This window comes from Aquila chrysaetos, chromosome 18 (genome assembly GCF_900496995.4).
Source record: "Aquila chrysaetos chrysaetos chromosome 18, bAquChr1.4, whole genome shotgun sequence".
NCBI classification, from domain to species: Eukaryota; Metazoa; Chordata; class Aves; order Accipitriformes; family Accipitridae; genus Aquila; species Aquila chrysaetos.
The window spans coordinates 12,141,182-12,157,513 of record NC_044021.1 but is presented as its reverse complement, the minus strand read 5'-3'; positions in this window follow the sequence as shown (position 1 = coordinate 12,157,513).

Sequence of the window (16,332 nt, the reverse complement as noted above, 5' to 3'; positions counted from 1 at the left end):
AGTTTAGATTGGATATTAGGAAAAATTTCTTTACTGAAAGGGTTGTGGAACAGGACTAGGACAGGACTAATTGGAACAGGCGACCCAGGGAAGTGGTGGAGTGACAATCCCTGGAAGTGTTCAAAAAACATGTAGACATGGCACTTCAGGACTTGGTTTAGTGGGCATGGTGGTGTTGGGTTGACAGTTGGACTCGATCTTAAAGGTCTTTTCCAACCTAAACAATTCTATGATTCTATGACAACACACTGTGTGTGGCAAAAGTGAATGACATAGCAGTGCAGTATTTCTGCACTATTTGATGACTTGCATGTAATTGAAAACAGTTTACTTAGTTTACACTGCTCTATTAGATTACAAAGCCATACAGATTTTTACCTGAAAACAGATTTATGAGAGGTGCTCATAAGGTATAGTTATGCATTATTGCCTAGTCCTAGACCCCAAGGGAATGTTTTCTGCTTTTCCTTTAATTGAATTTTCCTATAAACTTTCTGCCTTTCGATTATTTTAAAATAGGCGGCTACAACCAACCTGATATAATAAATTTATTCAACACAGACTTACTAGACATGACATTGAAGTACCCATATGAAATATGGGTATTTTCTAGTTAAACCAAAGTTTGTAACATGACAGTCCTATAAATTTAGCTTAGAATGTCAAAGAAAATAATTATAATCTAACTAGCCCAGATTAATATATCACACCACCACCTGAACTGAAAACCAAAACAGAATAGCCTCAGCTGTTAAGTAACAAGTAGGAATAGGAATTTTCCTTGGAGGACAAAAATCAGAAGCTGAGTTTTAAAGCAAGCAAGAAAACGCTCTGAAAGTTCAGGCAGAATTCTGGGTGGCTTTTTGGCCTTATGTGTGCAATTCTTTTTCCATATGGCCAAGTTTGCCTGGAGCACAGGAATTTAGGCTAATAAGCAATAAGCTATGTTTGCATGCCAGACTGTCAGAATGATGCTCAAATTAATTATAAACAATGGCTTTGCTATCACCAACGAAGCCAAATGCATGCTTCGTTTAATTGCAGACTTCAGGAATGAAGAACAGTGGCCTATGCACTTTATGACACCAGCCCCCTTTTTTTTTTTCCCTGCAAATTATACTATAGCCTGTCAGAGGGGACCGAAAGACTTTTTCAGTCCTTCGTAAAAAAGTTCCCTATCCAAATACAAATAGTTCAACTCAAGAGGAGGACTACTTACATGTTCAAAACATATGATGGAATAAAATTAGTAGACTGGGTCTACAGCCCCTGTCTGATATTAATCAAGAAATGCAGTATAGATGAGAAGCCTCATAAATGCTTTTCAAAGGGTATCAGACAAGGTAACATCACTAGTTAAAAATAACCATATCCACAGTCTTAAAGATAAAAATGTTCACACACACACATACTGTGCATACTTCTTTCTCCACCTACCCTTTCCAAAGGGAATCATGTATACTATAATTACCCAGAGTTCTCTAATTAGTTTTGTATTTTGTACACATACTGAAGAGCTAAAATGATATTCTGATTGGGAAAAAGAGGTAGGAGCATTGTTTATGAAAACCTGAAAACCACTGGCTACTTCCATGAATACAAAACCTTATTCCAGCACCTCCAAAAATAATTCAAACAAACAAAACAAACAAATGCAAAAAGTTTCCTTACAGGCAAGTAAGTATACATTGTCTTCCCCTCCGATATCTTACAAACCACTTTGAGTTACATGTCCAAGAACCTAAGATATTTCTGGGAGGGACAGAATATCCTGTTGGTACCTCAGCTAAGCCTGCAACCATCAGTTCTTTCCCATTTCCCTTAGCAACTGTGGAAGTACTTCTCATTAACCCTGTGATTTCTTTTCTCACATGAACATACTTTGGTCTTTTACTCCTTTGTATTTGTCCTATCTCTTAGCACTATTCATTTTCTGCCAGTAGAATATATTTGCTAATGGTCTGCTACTCCTGCTCCATTCTTACCTATTCCCCACTTCTGAAAAGCTGTGTTTTCAGTCCTGAAACCTATCAAAATATCTTTGACAAAAGCCTGCCTCTTATTCATTATTTCATAGAGGTTAAAAAAAAAAAAAGAAAATTAGTTTAGGGCAAATATCTAACAAGACTTATACTGAAAATAGTATTCTGAATAAGCCAGCAACTAATATTACAAAGACAAAAATATTTCTTTTTTTTTTTTTGGGGGGGGGGGGGGGGGATTGTATGTATACCTATATACACACAGACACACACACATATATATATGTATAGCCATATGTATGTGGGGGTTTTACAGGGAATTCATTAAACAAAGATTTTTAGGATACACATAAATATAGCAGAACCAGTCACATACACACTGTAGTTTAGATTTCTTAGGATATTCTTTGGGCAAAGCTATGGCAGGAGGTCAATTCACCCCTTGCTGAACCTGCTGTGTTCTTTCCTATATAGGTCTACAAGTGCTGCCCAGTCAATAAAATCTTGCATGCCAATATCCAGTTCTGGTCAAACATCCTAAAATATTAATTCTTCATATATTAGTCCTGCACCTACAGTTTCACAGGGCAGAGCACAGAGATATTGGAAGTTTTGATCTGCATCAACAGCAGATTTTAATTCAATGTATTTGCAAAGGAATACAGTAAGTTGATATAAGTAGTGAGGATGTCCTGAAATGATAGGCAAGAAAACCAGATTCTGTGTAATAGTTTTCTCAGCACAGTCTCTATTATCTTTTGTGAAGCGATTAGTTAAAATGAAATGGAAATCAATATGGGACACAAGAAAGAGCATGTTTCATGGTAATGTTGGGCAAGACAGACATCCCTGAGAAAAAGATATAGTGGAGGCTGTAAAGCATTAGGCACCATTAAAAAAATTAAAATTAAATTAATCAACTACATTTAATATCTACATCAGGATGACACATAAGTGTTTGCTGAAGTTACTCATTTTGGCAGATGTTCAGAAGCATCCTATTTTCTTTAGAGCCAGAACTCCATAAGTCCTCAAATACCTGAACAAAACCAAATGGTTTTACATCTTTCTGCTACTTCCTCAACTGTACTGAGTTAAGGACTGCACTCTACTTAATGCCTCTGTAAATACATCAAACAAGTTAGCTGAAGATATAGAGGAAAAAAATGGACATGGGAAGTCAGCCAAACATGTCATAAACAGTGCCTTAATGAAGGGGGGGGGGGGGAAACAATGCAAAAAAACAGTGCAAAAGCATTACTGTTTCAAATAATATTATCATTAATGAGGGAATAAGGGGGGCATTTTCCTCCTGATGGGGGTGGTGAAAGTCCAGGACTTTTTCTCCATCAGAGGTTCTCTTAATGTAACTCAGGAGAATCTCTGCCACCTCAAGCAAGAACCATTTTGTGAAGCCTTCAGCATTTTTAGCAGGTAACAAGTCTATGCAGAAATGGGGAGAACATGTGAATCACTATTAAGCTTTATCAGCTCAGCCAGGCTGGTCAGAGACTGTTTAAGTGACTATGAATATTCTGCCGAGTTTCTCCCTGTATATCCATTTCACAGGCAATCAAACAGGAATGGGGATATAACAAGAGTGAGGAAAGGGAAAAACATGGTTAAGAACACAGGGCCTTAGCACATGAATGTTTTTGCAACATTTGTAATTATGCTGTATTTCTTGCTTCTGGCATAAGAAGTGCCACAGAGTACAAACCTGGTTTGTGAGGGACTTGTCATTTGCTTAGTGGCCACCTGCCAACGGCTAAGATGAGGAAGGGTGAGAAGGCAAGCATTAGCTTGCTTTGCAGCCATTCCCAGGACACAGCAGCATACTAATCCTCAACTCCACCTTCCAGCAGCAACAACAGAACAAGTCTCCCAGCAAGAAAGGGAGACTTTATCCATAAATCCGCACACTGCTCCAGAGAGGTTGCTGCCACAGTGACCACTGTGGTTTCACAGGAAGAAGTGGAGAGCACAGAAGGTGGACATCCTTTTTTCTTCAGCATGGTCCTTTGTTCCTCAGCATGGTCCTGAAAATGCCTTTGATCATATTTACAGGAGAATTAGGAGGAAGGACACAGCTGGACGACGGTAAAAGATTTCCATGGCCTGGCTAGTCTCCCTCAATCCTCTGCACAACTGTTTTAGGAATCCACACCATCAGCAGTTTTCAGCCTCTGACTGAGGCAGCAACCTCAACAAATACTCTTCTCTCAGATTTTTGCCTAATGAGAAGAAAGGAAATTTTATTTCTATGTAAGTTTTGAAGAGGAAGAAGATATAGCAATGATGAAAAGAGACCGAGAGAACTGCAAAGAGTGATAATATGCAGAGACAGAAGTTGGAGAAAGGGGATCTTCACGCTCAGTGTCCTTCACTTTCTCCTCTCACACATGTGGTGATGGTCCTTAAGGACCCTGCCAGAGTAGCTCCACAGCATGCTATTGAGGCATTGTGAGATATTCCCATGAGAAAAGGCAAAGAGGGTGTGTCCTCAGTAACATTTAATATGTAGTAATCACAAATTATATGTTGGTTTTTTTTAATTTAGCCTTATCTGATGCATAGATATTTGAAAAATAATTCCCAAAGCTCTCAGTGCAAGTCTGTCTCTCCTTACCCTCTTGCTGGAGACTGCAGACGTGTATTTTAATTGCATCTCTAGGTTTAGAATTAGTGTATTCATCTCCAGAAATACCATCAGTATAGGGGAGAAGGTGGAGGGAGAAGAATAAGAAAAAACATTATTATGAACATAAGAACTTCCGTATCTGTGAGATTAGCTCTCCATCTGATCCAACTGAAGATAGGATTTGTTATTTGGCTACGAAAGTAACTTTTTGGTCTCATATAGCACTGATGCTGCAAAAAGGAACAGACAGATTTGAAGAAGCAGTTTGAAAAAACCACAACCAATCAATCTCAAAAATCTCAGGTGAGGTTGCTGCACCTGGGAAGGCAGAGTAGCCTGAACCACAAGGATTGTTGTGGCATGGTAGAGCAACTGCTTTACCTATATGTTGTCCTGAATCTGATTCCTAGCTGTGAGGGAGAGAAGGGAAGGGGGGAGATTAAACACATCAATACAACCTGTGATTTGAGAATTCACCAAGCTGCAGGTTGCTGGACACTGGGGGATTGTGCTGGGGTAAGTATCACTGTAGGGTTTTCCTGCATTACAATCACTACCAAGGGTAGACTACAGACAAGGGGCAGTCATAGGATATTGAGACAGCCAGCCATTGGCCTGTGGGCCATTCTTCTGTTCTTCTTATTAAAATAACAGTTTTAGTAAAAACAGAGGCTAAGTCCTGGGCTTTGCTTAACCTCCAGGTTAAACTAATGCTTAAAATTTACAAAGGAATAGCTGACCAGCTATTCTGAAAGCCAATAAAACAAGAATAGTTTTGGAAGAAGCTTTGCTGTTTTGGGATTTACACAGACAGGATAGATTTAAATGGACTTCTATCAAATAATTGCATTTGTTGTAACTTTAGGTTCTGTTTTCATGATGTAGGTAAGGAACATGGTTAAGGTCACTTGGCTTTTAAGGTAATAAAAATAACTGAATCAAGCATTACTTTTTCTCCTCTGTCACAGTGGTACCACAGCCCTTACTGGATAGTTTTATTTCCTTTGCTCTTAGCAACCAAGCACCTCCTTCACTGAATCAACAAAATGTGAGCAAAAAATGCAACTTGAGAATGCAGTTAGTGCTGGCCTATAAAGACAGTGGTAAATCTGACAGTCCTTGGAAAACCAGACATGCAGTGCCCAAAGCAGCTTCTGTAGCAGCTGCCAGAATTTCAACTGCCCAGATGCAACTAAAAGTAACACATGGGAACTGTCCTGTCTTCTGGAAATTTAAAGTAGACTTTTAATATCAATTTCTCTGAATTTGTAAAAGAGACTATTCAAACTTCTTTAAAAACCTGTATTTTATAGTAGCAGAATGTTTACTTTTACTGCATATAAACATCATATACGTCCTGATTTGGAACTATGACTTTGGATTTGTAGTACTGTTTTCAGGCACAAATGACAATAGCCACAAGTCTAACATAAATGCTTGATTTATGGGCACAGTTAACTGCATTAATAGAGATAAAAGAAAAAAGGATAAACTTATTCACACATTTCATGTACACAGGAAGAGTATAATCTTTATATGGCTGAAGTTACAACTGTGCAAACACCTTTTACCTCAAATATATATGACATTTTGTCATCTGTCCTCCAGTTTTTTTGAATAAATTTGTTCTGATTTGCCTCTAGTTATAACTTTGACCATGCAAAGTAAGGTTTATTACCAGATTCCTGTGGACACAGGGGAAAAAAGTCCGGGTATGAATTTATGTTTCAGAGTTTCATTCCTTGCAAGTTGTGAAAATAGTCTTAAAATTAAACACTAATCTAGTTTTTCTGACTGCCTAAGTTTCACTTTTGTTTCCTTAAAATGATCCATATATATATTTGTTTTGTCATCTCTCCTTCTCACTCTGACTCCCAGTGCAATGCACCTGTCCTGTGCTTTCAGCCTCTGCTTTCTAATTGATCACACATTTGCTAGCCATGAAAAATTTGCAGCGCTACTTGGTAAACTCAACCTTTGGAGAGAGGGTTAAGCCCACAAGAGAAGTTGGCCTTTGTACAAAACACTAATGTTTTGATGTTGAAGTATTTACCTCTAATCTGTACTCCTAAAAAAAGTCTGGAGGAGAAAAGAGGGTACAAGTTTACACAGTCTAACCTTAATTTAGCTTACTCAGGTGACTGAGTTGCCTTCTGAGGGGTCCACTGCTTCTAGGCTCTTTCTTTATTCAAAGCACCTAAGACACTTAAAACTAGGCAGCATCCATACACTTCAAAGGAAGGTGGAGTCATTATCTATGAGCATACCAATTTTATGAATGCCTTCTCTGTTCCAAATTACTTCAGTGTAACTACAATGACCTTGTGGGAGTTATTACTGAACTTGCCAGGGGGCCACCAATGTGGCCACTGGGGAGCTCTTCCATTAAATGATTAACCAATTCTATCAGGGCATATTTCTTATATCAGTCTCCATCATATGACGTCATGGTCTTTAATGAAGCTGGGGCTTTTCTTCAGAAAAATTCACAATTAAAAAAAAAAAAAAAAAAGAGGTTTAACGGTCTTAAGCACTGAAGACAAAATCTTGAAAGCAATGAAGATGCAGAATTTTAGGTAGAGATTGGGTGCATAACTGAAATTGTCCACAATAAGCATTGAAGTTTATCATCCAAATGAAAGTAAAAATCAGTGAACACGAGGGCACTATTTGGATTTTCAGAGTTTTGCTTCAAACAGCAATCTAGCAGATATATAGGTGACTTTCAGAAATACATTTTGCTTAAGAAAGTTATGACTTGTGGTTTTTTCAGACAGAGTAAGCAATATATTAAAAACATCCATCACCTGAACTTGATCACCTACCTGCTTTTGCTACTTTCATCTCTATATCATTTCACTGTATCAGAAACCCAAAATAATTAAGACCAAAACAGTTGTTTCAATTCTTTCTATTAACTTAAAGGGATGGGACTGAGACCCATTTTTACTCTAATAGAAATAATGCAAAAATAATCCATGTTACCTGCACACAGTTTAGGTAATCTTGAAAAGTAATAATAAACCTCATTATTTTTCCTACTTGACTCTGAGGGGTACAAATAACGGTGATAATTTTTTAGAGAGTCTTTAGTACTAAGTAGACTCCACAAAAATGTTATTTAATGACATCTTTAAACTTACATGTCTTATTTGCAGCTGCCTTGCAGTCCATGCCTATGCTTCTCTGGATAACAGTGCAGAGCAGGAAATGGTGGGAGCCATGTGCACGCAGTTTTGAAAAAGGGGCAAGGTTTATCTGTGTCTGAACAGATATCCAACATGCAGATTTTATATCCTCCTGGTCTAATGGGAGCCACTCCAAGTCGTGGGTGGTAGTTGACTAGATAGCTGAAATCTACTTTTATTTTGCTTTTACTGTGGTCAGAGCCAGTCAGTTTTTACAGAGCTCTCACCTGTAGAAAAGGTTTCTTAGCACCCTTCTTTCCCCAGCTGCCCCACCTTGTTATGTTTAGATTTAAGAGAGATGGTGTTTCTCATGTGTGATGTTAAACAAATATTTGAAAGTACAGTGCCATCTGTGGCTGAAACTTAAAAACGTTGAGTGCTTTCTGCTCTCAATGTGTTCAACAGTAGCTGAAAATGTTCAGGAGTTTTTGGGATCCAGTCCTGCAGAGAAGAATATTCCCATGTTTATGAATGTCTCTGTTCAATTTCCTGTTCTACCAGCCCAGCTCCCCTGACCTCAAGCATGTCCACTTGGATTGAGACTCTTCACATGGTATTACCTCACTTTTACTTGTCTGACTCCCCCAAAGCAATCCTCAGTCCTGAATTAGGTGCCAACTCCTTCCTTAATGAGCAAGAGAAGCTGCATACTTCAGGTGGCATACTGAAAAACCAGAATAAGACATGGAGAAACAAATAAAGTAGCTGGAAATGGAGTGAGGCATCTGAAATAACTCCCTTCATGTACAGGTCTATCTAGGTAAGATTGGCCTTTTGTGATGGTATAACAACAAAAATACTAAAGAATAAAGAGGTTATATAAGCACCAGAGATGAAACCTCCTGAAAGTCTTAAAATTCTTTTAGTCTTTAGGGGCCTGATGAATCATCTAACTTTTGTAAAGTCCCTAGTTTTATATATAAGAGAAATACCTTTCTTAACGTGCTAGATTTTTAACATACCCATGATATCAGTAGATCCATTATCAGGTGGGTATTAAGAGAAGCATATTTACCACTAAGCCATAGAAACAGAGTGTCAGTTACAAGGCACAGCAATTTATTAAAAGCACCTTTTGCAGCAATTACTTTTTGTTTTGAAAAAGGACTTGTATCTTAGATATTAATGAGGCAAAGACTCAAACAGTGTGCTATCAAAAGAAACATATGCCGCTTTTTTAAGGATATGATTAGTATTTCACATATTCAAAATAAGGAGTATATTGATTCACTTAGTTCTGTTTCACTCCTTGTTCATGAAAACAATAGAGGGGACTTGAAAAAAGGTTTCACTTGCTTTCCATTTTTTCCCCCCAGTCTCTTTCAGTGAGCCGTATTTCTCACTGAAAAATGGAAAGTGTCTGTTGTCTTTTAAATCTCACTGGTTTCTAGATATTTTATAGATGTTCTGCTTACTTTCCCATTGATTTGTCAAATGTTATTAACTTCTTAGTTTTTTTTTTTTTCTTTTTTGAACTCACTGCAGGAAAGGGAGAATAGTTTGCAGACTTCTACCCTGGCTATGCAACTTAACACATGCATGGACAAAATCATGGCTTTTAGGTCCTGTTTCTTCTGTAACTGTTTTCTATCTTGCAGAGATATCTGTACACCAGTATCATAATGCTTATTAGGTATGCTTGCATTTTTGAATGGAAGATAGTAACAAACAGACTCTCACATGCAGTTTTGATTTTCTTGCTCTCTTCTCTATTATAATTGAGGATTATTGATGATTACAAAAGTGGGTTTTTTTTCCACTAGAAGTTTCAGAGAAAGTACATATGTTACTTTAAATCAAGCTTTTCCCTAAAACCCAAAACATTTCTTTTCTTTTTTTTTTTTTTTTTTCCTGAAATATCTCAGTTTAAGCTCCCTCTCCTCTCCATGTGCAGGCTCTTTGTCTAAACTCCAGCTCTCAGAAGGTATCACTCTCCTGCCTCATCTTTCCTTGCCTGCAGTATGAGAATTGTATTTATGAGCAGTACCTGTTCTACAGAGGACTTGAGGGAGATGAGAAAGGCAAAGTACAGTTTCAGAGAGGCACAATATTTTGAAGGTAAGATATTTGGATTTTCAGCAGAAACATTTCAAGTTCAGGATCAAAAAATCTAGGTTTTCCCTAAAAAGCAGCTTTCTACATAAAAAGTCGTACCACTTCACTGTGGATGAAACTCTGTATGGACTAAAGCGCAGGGATCCCTTGGGCCAGCCAGCACTGTAGCAATACTTAAGAGCCTTGAGGTAATTCCTGAATTAAGCCACAAGGCTTGTTTCACCAGAGTGCTAGCTACCTCCCTATGAGCAATTACATAGCTCCATAAAGTTTCCCTTATCAAATCACAGGCTGAAAAAGGTAATGTTGGGATCTAGATGTAGCTTGAGTGACAGGGACACTAGGAAAGGCTGCTTTAGAACAACATTCGCTGGGGTAGGTCTTGCTGATATGCCCCATTCTAGGCTTGTGCTTATTTTCCAAACATCAGCTGATGAAGTGGAACTGAAACCTCATATTTTGCATTAACTGATCGGCAAGTTGGCAGCATTCTTTCTGATTGTTTTACTGCAGTAAGAAAGAGGTCCTCCATCGTTATGCAAAAATAAATGAGGTGAACATCTTCAGATATGCATTCAATTATTTATTTCAACTTCATGCTATCTGTTGGCATCAATTGCCACCTACATACAAATGCGCCTACAGATGCACCTTTTGCATGATTTATCAATTTTCCTTCCAGAGTTGGCTTGGAAGGGAAATGTTTTAAGAAGGTTCAAAAATATGACGGAATAAAAAAAAAAAAAAAAAACAAAAAACCAAAAACCCCTACATGCTCCCTATTGCACGTGCAGTGAAAAAGTATGCTGTTTGGCAGAAGTTGGCCATGCATTTTCAAGCCCATGGATTCTACACATGCAGGTTTTATAGATTTTTCTTTTTAAAATTTCATCCCTCAGCTAGCTCAACCTAGTTTCCATTAATTTTAACAGGAAATAGGTATACAAATCTAAAGATGAAATGTTTGCCTTTAATGACTGTCTAAAATTAAAACCATTAAAATTTACTAAACTTTAACCATTGGCCTTTTCTATCATTAACTTTGCTCTCAGTTATTTCCTCTAATATCAATTTTATATTACAATAAATCCCAGTCTTTCTGAACTTCACATTTATTTTTTAATTGTTTCCTTGAAAAAGGTACGTGAAAAGCCAAATACTTTTCAGCAAGAAATATTGCATTAAGATTATGAATAGAAATTTTAGTTTTAAACATGGTTAACATGAATTTAAAGCAACTGTGGCAAAGGATCTAATAGTGTTAAGTATCAGATTTTTGATGCCTAGATTATAAAATGTTTGACTTGCTAGTTTAGCAATCATAAATTTATAGGCTAAATGATTGTGTAGATTATCAGCAGCTGAAATTACATGTCATGTCATCAGGAGCACAACTAATTGTCTCTGAATTTGCAATATAATTTTGGATCTTACTAATGCTTTTGGAATTTGACAAAACTTCAAGAGACCAGACCAGAACCTCCTACAAGATTTACTCCATTTTCCTCTGTAAAGTTAATTTTCACTGCATTTACATCCCTTCTCTCAGCCAGTATATTTACCAACCTAGAAATGTCACAGCACAGTCAGGAGTCCACCTGGTAACACCGGTGCATTGGCTGCTACACAGCCCTTTCTTTACACATGCAAGCAAAACACCAAGCAAACAGATGTCTTGAATTCCCCTGAGCACAAGAATACTGCAAAGTTAGCACGGCTGGTCTCTCTCACACAGATAAAGAAAAAGGAAAATGGGCATAAAAGGAAGCATATGCTGTTCTTACAACACTGTTTTAAAGTGGGATGAAGCCTCTCTTTCATTCACTTCCAACATAAGGCCCTTTCTTCACGACTTAAGAGATGCTGCTTTTTTACTACTGGAATAATGCATCAGTAGCATACCTGCATGTGTGAAAGATAAATGCATAACAACATCAAGAAGCTTTCTTCCCTCCAAATTCATTTCTACAGAAGGAGCTTGGTGAGTTAATAGGAAAGCACTTAGCTCAAAACACTCATCAGATTAGACATCATTCTTGAGGCACAAACTAGCATTCCATTTAACACGTTGAAGGGAGGCTGGGAGAAGGACTAAAAACTTTTTTTCTAAGTGGCTACTCACTTTCAATTTCCTCAGAAAAAGAGAAGACAAGGACCACAATAAAGCCTGTCACAACAATTTTGGAAGCTGTAAAAAATACGTTTGCCTTTTAAACAACTCCTTTGAGCACTCCTTGTTCCCAACAAGGGTAATTGAAAGACAGCTTTTACAGCTTCTGAAATGCTTGTCCCTGTTCCCTCTTTACATAGATCAAGGACAGTAAGAGGGTAATTACTGACTCCCTGGAAATATACAGCCCACCAAAAGCTTGAAAATTAGTAGATATGCCCTTTTTCTGTCCTTACCCCCTTCCTTAATTTGCTAGAACAAATGAACTGAAGAGGGCTTTTGAAGACATTGGCTCTTTACCTTTGTCAAACACGGTTATTTTACAAAAGTTAATTTTCCCCCTTGATCTTCCTTCTTAGATTAGCTACCTGCAATGCCCTATAAGGACCTAAAATTGACCTACTTGACTAGAGGAGGATCATCCTTGCTTAGATATCTTCTCTGGTTTTGCAAAAGTTATTGTAATTGCATCTACATTGTCTTTTCACTAGGCACCAAGGAGTCGACTCCTTCATGCCTGCAGTAGTTCAGGCTTCTGCCTCACCAGATCTCCAATTCTCCCTCAGAGAAGGTCAAACAGTACCCATACTGTAAACTGGCTGCTTTTTACCTCCTAACCCAATGCCCATCCACAAGCTTCTCCAGCTGGGAAGTGTGGTTTCACCTACCCTGCAACACTCACAGCATCTATCTGTTTCTCTCCTTACACCACTGCCCCAACACTTTCTGCCAAATGCCATGCCAGATGCTTGATCTAAGTTACTGCCCAAATTCTGCCCACTGCTCCCTCTGTTCCTATTGCTGATAGGGAGGTTATAACACCACGAACAGGTTGCTTTTTGGGACAGAGGCAGGACATGGGCAAGGCTGCTTCCTCAGCTCCAGCAGGAATTTGTGTTGCTTTAAAATGACCATGCAACTATGGCCAAAGATTATTTAAGATTTGTGTATAAGATGAATGTCCATACATGCACATACACAGAAATGTCTAGAGAGCACATGGTTACAAGCGACATGACCTACAGCAGGTTTCCCTGTGTGGTGATGCCCCCACAATTTAGGATAGCCTGATGCACAGATTATTAGGGACAAGGGAAACTCAGCTCTGCTCTGGATAAAGGCTTAAAACCCCCTGGAGAGCATACTGTCTTCATTGTGGGGTGAGGCTCACATGCGTATAATTTCTCCATCACCAGGGCTCCGTGGAGGCAGTTTAACAGCCAGCCTTGGCAAACTCTTCCACTTTCTTTCCATGTTGCACTATTCAGTTCTTATCCTCAAACCTGGAATTAGCTGCAGGACAGGGATCCCTTTTCCAGCTGGTTAGTTGGCTTCATCTGTTAAACTGCCTCATTTGGAAGGTGTCATGACACTTACAAAACCATCACTTGTTGCATTTCGCATTTTGTGTGAGCAATGCCCACAGAAATAAATAGATGCAATCAGACATTATATACTATACTACTTTCTTTGTCTTAAATGACAGCCTCTTAGAACCCTTACTGGGTTTTTTGTATTTAATCTGGGGCTAGGACTGCAACTAGATAAGAATAATTAAATAATCAAAGCCAACTGGCAGAAAACAGCCTCTGACTTGAAATTTGCAATCTGCAATGCAGAAAAACTTGAAATCTTTAGAAAGTCTTCTGAGTGACACACATATACACGTTCAATTATGATTCATGTCTACAGATCAAGCCTATATGAGATATCTTGCTGTATTGCCTTTTATGCTAGTGTCCAGAAAACTGCGCCATTAACAGCAGATTGCAAAACCCCAGATGATAGAAAGGTTCCTTTCATTACTTAAATATGGCCCTCAAGCTTTGATGAGATAATCAAACCTATTCACACAATTATGTCCTTGATAAAAACACATGAGTCATTTTTTAACTGATACTGGAAATGCTATTTCAATAAATCACAGAAGGGGAGCTCTCATTTCTGCATTACAACAAGCTACTTAAAAACCAGCCCAAACCAAACAGTAAGCACCAAGTAAAAGGCTGAAATATGGAAAACAAAAGGAAGCAAGCTATAATTATTGGTGCCCATAGCATACAACTCACAATCAACACCCCAATGCCACCCAAAATAGCCTCCAGAGAATGCTGAACAGTTCTTAATCTCTTTCTACTGAGGTCAAGCATTCGTCCCATCTGTGTGACAGATCAGTCCTGTGTAGGCTGATAACTATTTGCCTCACCCAGAAATTAAATAGCTTTTGTTATAATCTCTGGGAAATGTTCCAGAAACAAAATAAAGGTTTTCAAATGGGGGGGTAGGAGGAAGGGAGGTGGAAGGGAGGAAGAGAAAATCTGGGAGAAATTCAAAGCTCCACACCCAAATAATCAAAGAGTAAAGTAGAAAAGTGGTTGGCTAAGTGAACAATAAAAGGCAAGACACAAAACAGGGTGCAGATTCGAACAATAGAACAGCAGTGTGTATGGAAGAAATAAAGAAAACCCCAACCCTTATAAATGCAGGAGGATCACATCTAGGGCTAAATACATGTCAGACATTTCAAAGCACCAGTGGGTTAGTAATAACAAGACTGGATGACAAAAGTATTAAGTCAAATAATTACGGTTTGTAGACTAGGAACTAAAAGCAGTCCTGGCTTCAACAGATAAATCTTACACCCCAGGGATTTTTCTGCCCCCTATTAATTCTGTGTCCACTTCTCCAAAGGGAAAGTGGCTGTCCTGACTCCTTGCTGGTGGCAGCAGAGGATGGGGCAACGTGGGACACTCCTCCCCCAGGGATACATCTTCTTTATTCCCACGGTGTTCCTGGGGCACAGCCTGACTCCCCCCAAAATCAGCTCCCTAGCTGATGCTATGGATCATGTAGAGAAGTGGAAATACTACAAAGCTGGTCTCTCATTGATGCACTGAACTATTGATTCACACATTTCTGGAGTTTTAAATTATGCCAATCGATGATTGGCCTATAATTGAGTTAAGTGTGACAGAGGCGGCACATCTTCAGAAAGTCTATTGGAGAGTGACACTGCTAGCACAGTAATTTAGAAAACCAGTACTGCTTACAAATAGTATGCACATTGGACATCAGTGTACAGCATTTTTCTCCTTGGTGTATGAATTAAGCCAATTCAATCAGCACATACCTACAAGCAGCCGGAAATGACAAAGCAAAGCCACTAATCACACATTAACAGAAGCTAAATAAAAAAAAGTGTGCTTTATAATAATGCAACCAGAGACATGACAAAACTAATAAATAAAGCATTTCTGCAAGGAAAAACTGCACATTTTCCTGTGGTGCTCACAGTACTCAGACATTTAGGAAAATTTATACAACATTTTAAATAAGTCACTATGCCCCCAATTTCTTATAACTACAATAATTTAATCTTTTTTTCTAATCATTGGGATGATATAGCTATACTTGCAATTATAGTAATTTAAAAAAAAGTAAAACCTAAGTAACATTGTGAAACACTTTTCCCGCTTAGAGTAAAAATGCAACAATGTGTGTTGCACCCAGAAATATTCCCCACTCAATCCCACTAAGTCATGCAGTTAAACAACTTTCTGTAATACAGCAATAGCCATAACACTTTTGCTTAAAATATGCTTTGAAATACACTTGAAACTAAACAAGAATCAGGCAATCTACATGCTTCACAGAATAATGAGTTTCAAGTTGTGCAAGGCAGCAATTAGTTGAATAATGAAAAGATGAGGTTGTAAAATAAAACCAATAGTATTCCAATATTTAAACATGGTTTTAATTTAAAAAATTAGTAAAAATATAAGTGTTTTAAACCTGTTTTTTTAATAAAGTGTTTTATTGTTTTGTTTGCTTTTAAATTTTCTTAGAAAATTGGGAAAATAAAGTGAATGAATTTTCCTCAGCTTTTTTTTTTTTTAATAAAACTGAAATGATTTCTTATTTAAAAGACCACGATTGAAATTTAAAAGATTGTGCTTTGGGTGAAAGTATTTTCTGCTATTCTGGGAATGATATTAGAACAAATATAGCAGAAAAAGTATAACAGAAGTCAGCATGAAAAAGTAATATCACTTTTTTCATAAACCCTTAGTTAGAACAATTAACTAAATTGTTTACATATTTTGACCACTTTCACTCATTTTATGGTTAAAATGTATTTTGTTACAATCATGCTCAATTTCTAAAGACAAAGTAATTTTAAAAGACATTTATCTTTTAGTATTTCTTTTTTAAAAGCTTAAGTTAATTTTTATTCCCCCACATTACAAACTGATTGCAATAGTTTCTCATGTGTTTTATCTTTGGTCAACAGCTCTA